This window comes from Orycteropus afer, unplaced genomic scaffold (assembly GCF_000298275.1).
Source record: "Orycteropus afer afer isolate SDZICR_OR568_19922 unplaced genomic scaffold, OryAfe1.0 scaffold00412, whole genome shotgun sequence".
Classification (NCBI taxonomy): domain Eukaryota; kingdom Metazoa; phylum Chordata; class Mammalia; order Tubulidentata; family Orycteropodidae; genus Orycteropus; species Orycteropus afer.
In genome coordinates, this window is record NW_006921999.1 from 2,890,227 (window position 1) to 2,896,645 (window position 6,419).

Here is a 6,419-nt window from a genome sequence, read left to right on the forward strand (position 1 = left end):
GGTCTTGTAGACAAGGAAGGATTATCCATACCTGGAGTAATGTCCATTACAGATAAGGTGAATTTCTATTGTTTTTAAGGTGGAAAAGATTTACAGTAGCTTGTCACCAAGTGATCGATTCCTCTCCTTGAGGGTGTGGTCATATTAGGTGCTCCACATTGGTTTCTGTCACTGGAAAATTGGACTGTTTGGATTGACTGTAGTTATATTAACCTTGAAAAGTAGGAGCACTTGTTCACAGACATAGCATTCATCCCAGCCACCATAGCTACTTTATTCATATGACCATTTTTTCAGTAATGGGGTGGCATATAAGCAAAGCTGGATGGTCTTTACTGGATGAGTCATCCTGTCTACTTGGTTGTTCAGTATCTCTTCCATGATAAATGCTATACTGTGGAAAATAACATGTGATAAATTTCTCCACACTTCATATCTACTGCAATAGATCCATCCTTATGTTTCTTCCACAGATATTTTAATCCTTAATATATTAATCTTTCTCCCTATGGTCCAGTGACCAACATCCAAGCCAAACCCTACCCTAAATCCCTGTATTTTTACCTTGAACCATTCCTCTTTTTATAAAATGGAAATAGATGATTAGTCTGTGTGTGTACAATGTGAGAAATTCCCTATTCCCTATTAATGCCTTTAAGGACCACTCCTTGGGGAAATTATATTTCAGTAAAAACACATTTTGGGTTGTATCACTATATCAAACTTATTCAAGAATCAAGCTTGGCATTTTATATATTCTCTGTCAAGAGGTTTTAAGGAAACCTCCAGGAAGCTGGAAGTGTGAGCTTCGAAGAGATATCAGCGCAGCAATGGTGGATGACATACAGCCTGGGCAACTGGCTTATGCAGCTTACTTTGTCCTCTGGCCCTGCTCATGCCTGATCCTGGATCTACCACTCTCATTTTATAATGAATTGTTTCTGTGATGGCTGTACTTATACTTGTTTAGTCTGACAAATTCCAGCTCATAAATGTGAGTTCTGGCCTCATGATCGTTCAATATCCCAGGGTCAGGAGCTCCTTCTCTATGAAGTTTCATAGCATATAAGGGGGTTATTTTTTGAGTAATTTATAATTATCTACTGTATATATTAAGTCCTTTATCCAAAACCATTTAGGTCTATGGTGTGATTCTTTTGTGGCTTTCCATAAACTTCACATTTCTTTCTACCTCCCACATCTCTAATACCATAGGTGTGTAAATTTCACTTAATTAGTTGTCAAATGTGTTATGAAGACTAATAATTACCATGTAGCTCAGAAGAGGAAACTTTGCTTTGATTTAAAGAACCTGGGAAAGTTCTCATGAGAAAAATCACATATAGCCCAAGAATGAGTAGGGTTGGAGTGAAAGAGGGAAAAGAATGTGTTTTAAGTGAAGAAATATGAACAAACTCACTGAGTCAATGCTGAACAAAGTGCAAAGAGGTACAGTGAGGTGATATGCATGTCCAGTACCTCGAGCTGAAAGGAAGAAAGCAAGGGGACAGGGGAGACACAGGCACAATGTGGAGTATCTGAAATACCAAAACTCAGAAAAAGGATTTGATATGAAAAATCACGAGAGACCATTAAAAATTCAGGAGCTTGGGAGTATCATATTTTTCATTTATTCAACAAATATTTAGCACTCACTCCAAAGTTCCAGTCACTATTCAAGCTCTTGGCAATGCAATAATGAATAAAACAGAGAAAGTTCTTTCCCTCCTACATCTATATCCTAAGTATCGTGGTAGAGTGGGGTTAATGATGATCCATGAACCAACAAATATGTATATGGTATGTTGAGGAGTGATTATTGGTATAAAGAAAAGAAAAGAAAAGAAAAAAAAAGAACAAGTTCAGTAATTGACTGGGACTAAATAGTAATATCAAAAATTATCCAAAGGGTGCTTTAAGGAAATGGAGATAGATTCAGTTCACTGCGTGAGGAATTCAGTGACCCAGCTGAACTCACCACACTTTTCCATCTTTCTTTACCAAATCCTAATTATTTTTCATAAACCAAATTAGACTTACTTTGTCCAATAAGTGGTCAAACCAGTCTGAGACATTTTTCTGCCCATTTTACATTTGATGTACTGAATTGGAAATGATATTTTAAAATTAGATTAGTTAGTTACATAACAATCTGCAACATGGTTATCCCAGGCTTTAGTGAGGGTCATTTGCTTGTACAATACTGTGTTACAGAGTGTCTTTAATTAAAGGTCCTTAGTTTTTATGTTTTGGGGATTGAATCTCCCCACAGAAACAAACTGATACCAATCCAATATAATCACTTTAGGATTGACTGGAAAACAAATTTTGCAGTGCAATTATAGTTGCTGATCTGATAGTAGTGCCCAAGATTTTCATTCTTTTAATTCCAAATGTTTTAGAGACCGAGATTCTTATTCAGACACTTTACTAGTCCTAAAACCAGAAGGCAAATGACAAGCTGTTACAAGCCCTTCTCAGAGAAATTCAGGTATGAGTAATATTTTAATTTATTTTAATCTTAGTAGTGACATCCATAAATATTTATTTCTCAAAATGGATTATTTTTAATGTTCTCAGATGTCAACTGATTAGTTATCTTTCTAGTTTTTCTCTAAATCGAAATTGTGGAGAGCTAGGATGAAATACAGTGTGGCAATTCATCCTGACTTTTTCTGTCACTGCCATCAAGTCTATTCCGACTCATAGTGACTCCTCCTTGGGTTTGTGAAGCAGTGTCTCTACAGAAGTGGATCACCCAGTCTTCCTGCCAAGGAGTGGCTGGTGGGTTTGAACCTCCAGCCTTCTGGTTAACCGTTAAATGCCTTAGGTGCTATGCCACCAGAGCTCTCAGGTTGATTATATAACATGATTAAGGGCTCAGAAAATGGAATTCAGTGTGGTCTGGGTCATTTAGTTAGAACTTTACTAATTAGCATTATATGTAAACTATGTATGAAATAAATGATTAGAGGGATAGAGATATTTGGTCAAAGTGCAAAATATCTATACTTAGAATAATAATTTATACAAAATAATGGCACAGGCAGAGTCAGTGTGTATGGAAATGAATGAGTGTGGCACTAGATAGGGTGAATGAGTAAGATGAACAGTGAGTGGACACAGTGAGTAAGGCAGAAGGGCTATTGGTGAATGTGAGAAATAAGGATGGAGATGAATCAGGTTACAAAGAATCTTAAAAGTCATCCTAAAGAATTTGAAATTATCTGAGAGCCAACAAATATTGAAATTTTTCTAGCAACAGAGCATTGCTTCTTTAATGTCATGTAGTTGATGACCACTGAACTACAACAAATATAAATAGATCTGGAAATAAACCTTAAATAAGTAAACAAACAATGGGAAGCTTCTACCTGATAAATGGTAGACGTCTCTATGGAACAAATTGAATAGGATACATAATGGCTGTTTATCAAATCTCATAATATGGTCATATTTATTAGAGCATGATCATGAAAACTTACAATATTAGGAAAAAATGGAGACTTCTAAAGCTATAAATGGAAAGTATTCATATAAAGGAGAAAATTATTAACATTTTATTTATAACTGTCTCAGAAACTTTGCTCTACCACAGCAGAATGGGTTAATGTAAATATGAAGGAAGATGGGGCAATCTACTTCCATAGTGATACTGCCTCAGAAACCCAAGGAGGGGTCGTTATGAGTTGGATCTGACTCGATGGAAGTGAGTTTTTGAGATATATTTGTTAACTTATTATGGAAATCAATGAATATTTGTTTTCTTAACTTCTTAAGGTAGCTTTCTTTAATTTGTAACCTTTGTACACATTTTAAATTTAACAAAGTTACCATATTTTAAAATATTAAAGCCAGTGAGATAAACCAATCTTCTGCCATGGAGTCGATTCCAACTTATAGGGACCCCCATTGGGTTTCCAAGGGTATACAACTTTAGGGAAGCAGATTGCTTCATCTTCCTCCCATGGAGTAGCTGATGGGTTTGAACTGTAGACCTTCTCAATAGCAGCCAAACGCCTTACCCTTTATGCCACCAGAGTTCCACCACTGGTATAGTACATAAAAAACTTTTCGTCAGTGGAAAAAATATATTAAGTCGATTGCCCAGTCTTCCTTCCACAGAATGGCTAGTGAGTTTGAACCTCCAACTTTCTGGTTAGAAGTCAAATGCCTTAGGTACTGTGCCATTAGAGTTCCATATGTACATACATAGATATCTCTATCTATCTATCTATCTATCTATCTATCTATCTATCTATATGTATATAATATATATGAAAATAGATTTTAAGCACTTTAAATATTTTAATATGTAAATACTTTAAGTATTTTCAATAAAAATCTGAAATTGAAATAGTTAAGAACATTAAATCTAGATGAAATATAATTAAATTTAGGGTATCCTGTATCTCTTCATTATCTTTTGCATAAAGTCTTATACAAAATCCTTTTCACTTCAAATGTTGTTGCTGTTGTTATATGCCATCTAGTCGGACCAAACTCATAGCGACCCCTCCTTGGGTTTCCGAGGCAGTATCACTATGGAAATAGATTTCCCAGTCTTCCTTCCAAGGAGTGGCTGGTGGGTTTGAACCACCAACCTTCTGGTTAGCAGTCAAGTGCCTTAGGCACTATACTACAAGAGCTCCTTCAAATATTTCCCTGAAATTGCCAGAAATATCCTTGTTGATCTTAAGCTTCAGTGCTTGAGGTCCTATAAAATGACACTTTGGGGAAATTAATGTGCCTTAGAGAAGTTTTGATGGTATAGTGGATAAGCCATTGACCTTCTTTAGAAGGTCAGCATTCATAACCCACCAGCTGCTCTGCTGAAGAAAGTTGGGGTGATCTACTTCTGTAAAGGTTTACAGCCTCAGAAACCCAATGAGCGTCACTATCAGTCAGAACAGACTCGACGACAGTGAGTTTGGTTTGTTCTTTTTTGGTAGAGGAATTTTGCTAGGGCACTGGTTAAGGTATTTGACTGCTAAGCAAAAGGATAGTGGTTTGAAATTGTCAGCCAGTCTACATCAGAAGATGAGACAGTTGGATTCTGTAAAGATTTATAGCCTTGGAAAGCATTTAGAGCAGTTCTACACTTCCCATTTGATCACTATAGGTTAGAATCAATTCTATGGCTGTGGGTTTGGGTTTTGGGCCTTTTTATTTGCTTACAAGTATGTGTTCCTGTATTTCAGAGACAGCGGAGGAAGCTTGAAGAAGTGGTTCTATTACTTGCAGTCAAAGAGAAATCTGAAGAGAAAGTTAGATATACTTTAAATGAGCATCTTATTTCTCCTTAATTCCTATCTCAACAGAGAAAGTAGAGAGATGACTGGGGACAATCGCACTTGATAACTGAGTTCATCCTCACAGGATTTATGGATCACCCATATTTGAAGTCCATTCTGTTTGTGGTGTCCTTCACTATCTATCTGATAACCATGGTGGGGAATCTTGGTTTGGTGACATTGATTTCCATGGAGCACCGTCTTCACACACCCATGTACATCTTTCTGGGCAACCTGGCTCTGATGGATTCCTGCTGTTCCTGTGCCATTACCCCCAAGATGTTACAGAACTTCTATTCTGAAGACAGAACGATTTCACTCCATGAATGCATGACACAATTTTAATTTGTCTTCTTTCCTGAAACTGCAGACTGCTTTCTCCCAGCAGCAATGGCCTATGATTGCTATGTGGCAATATGCAGTCCACTGCAGTACCACACCGTGATGTCAAAGCAGCTCTGCATTCAGATGATCATAGTGGCCTACATAGCTGGAAACTTGCACTCCATGATTCATGTAATACTCCTATTAAGATTTACCTTCTGTGGATCTCATCAAATCAATCACTTTTATTGTGATGTTCTTCCATTATTTAGACTTTTCTGTGTTGACCCTTATATCAATGAATTGATGATACATATATTTTCAGGTTCAATTCATTTCTTTACTATTACCATAGTCCTCATCTCTTATCTATGTATCTTTTTCACTGTTTTCAAAATGAAATCCAAAGAGGGAAGAGACAAAACCTTATCTACTTGTGCATCTCACTTTCTCTCTATCTCAATATTCTATGGTTCCATTCTTTTCATGTACATTAGACCTCATTCAGTTAACGAAGAGGATAAAGATACACCAGTTGCTATATTTTATACTCCAGTAATTCCCTTATTAAACCCTTTCATCTATACTTTAAGAAATAAGGAAGTAATAAATGTTATGAAAATAATTACGAAGAAGAGAAAATCTCATAATACTTTGAGACAATAGCACCCCCTGTGACAACTTGATTTTAATTAGATAAACTTTTTTCAAAGGCAAGGATATTGAAAAAATGGAAAATGGTCACTTTTTATATGAAATATCAAATCATTAAATCAGTGATCAGATTATTTTAAAGTGAAA

The 6,419-nt window shown here is 36.1% G+C and overlaps 1 pseudogene; it reads left to right on the forward strand.

The window, feature by feature from the left end:
* The window catches only part of LOC103208120, a 14,052-nt pseudogene extending 7,768 nt beyond the window's left edge, over positions 1-6,284 (forward strand).
* The last annotated feature ends 135 nt before the right edge of the window (positions 6,285-6,419 follow it).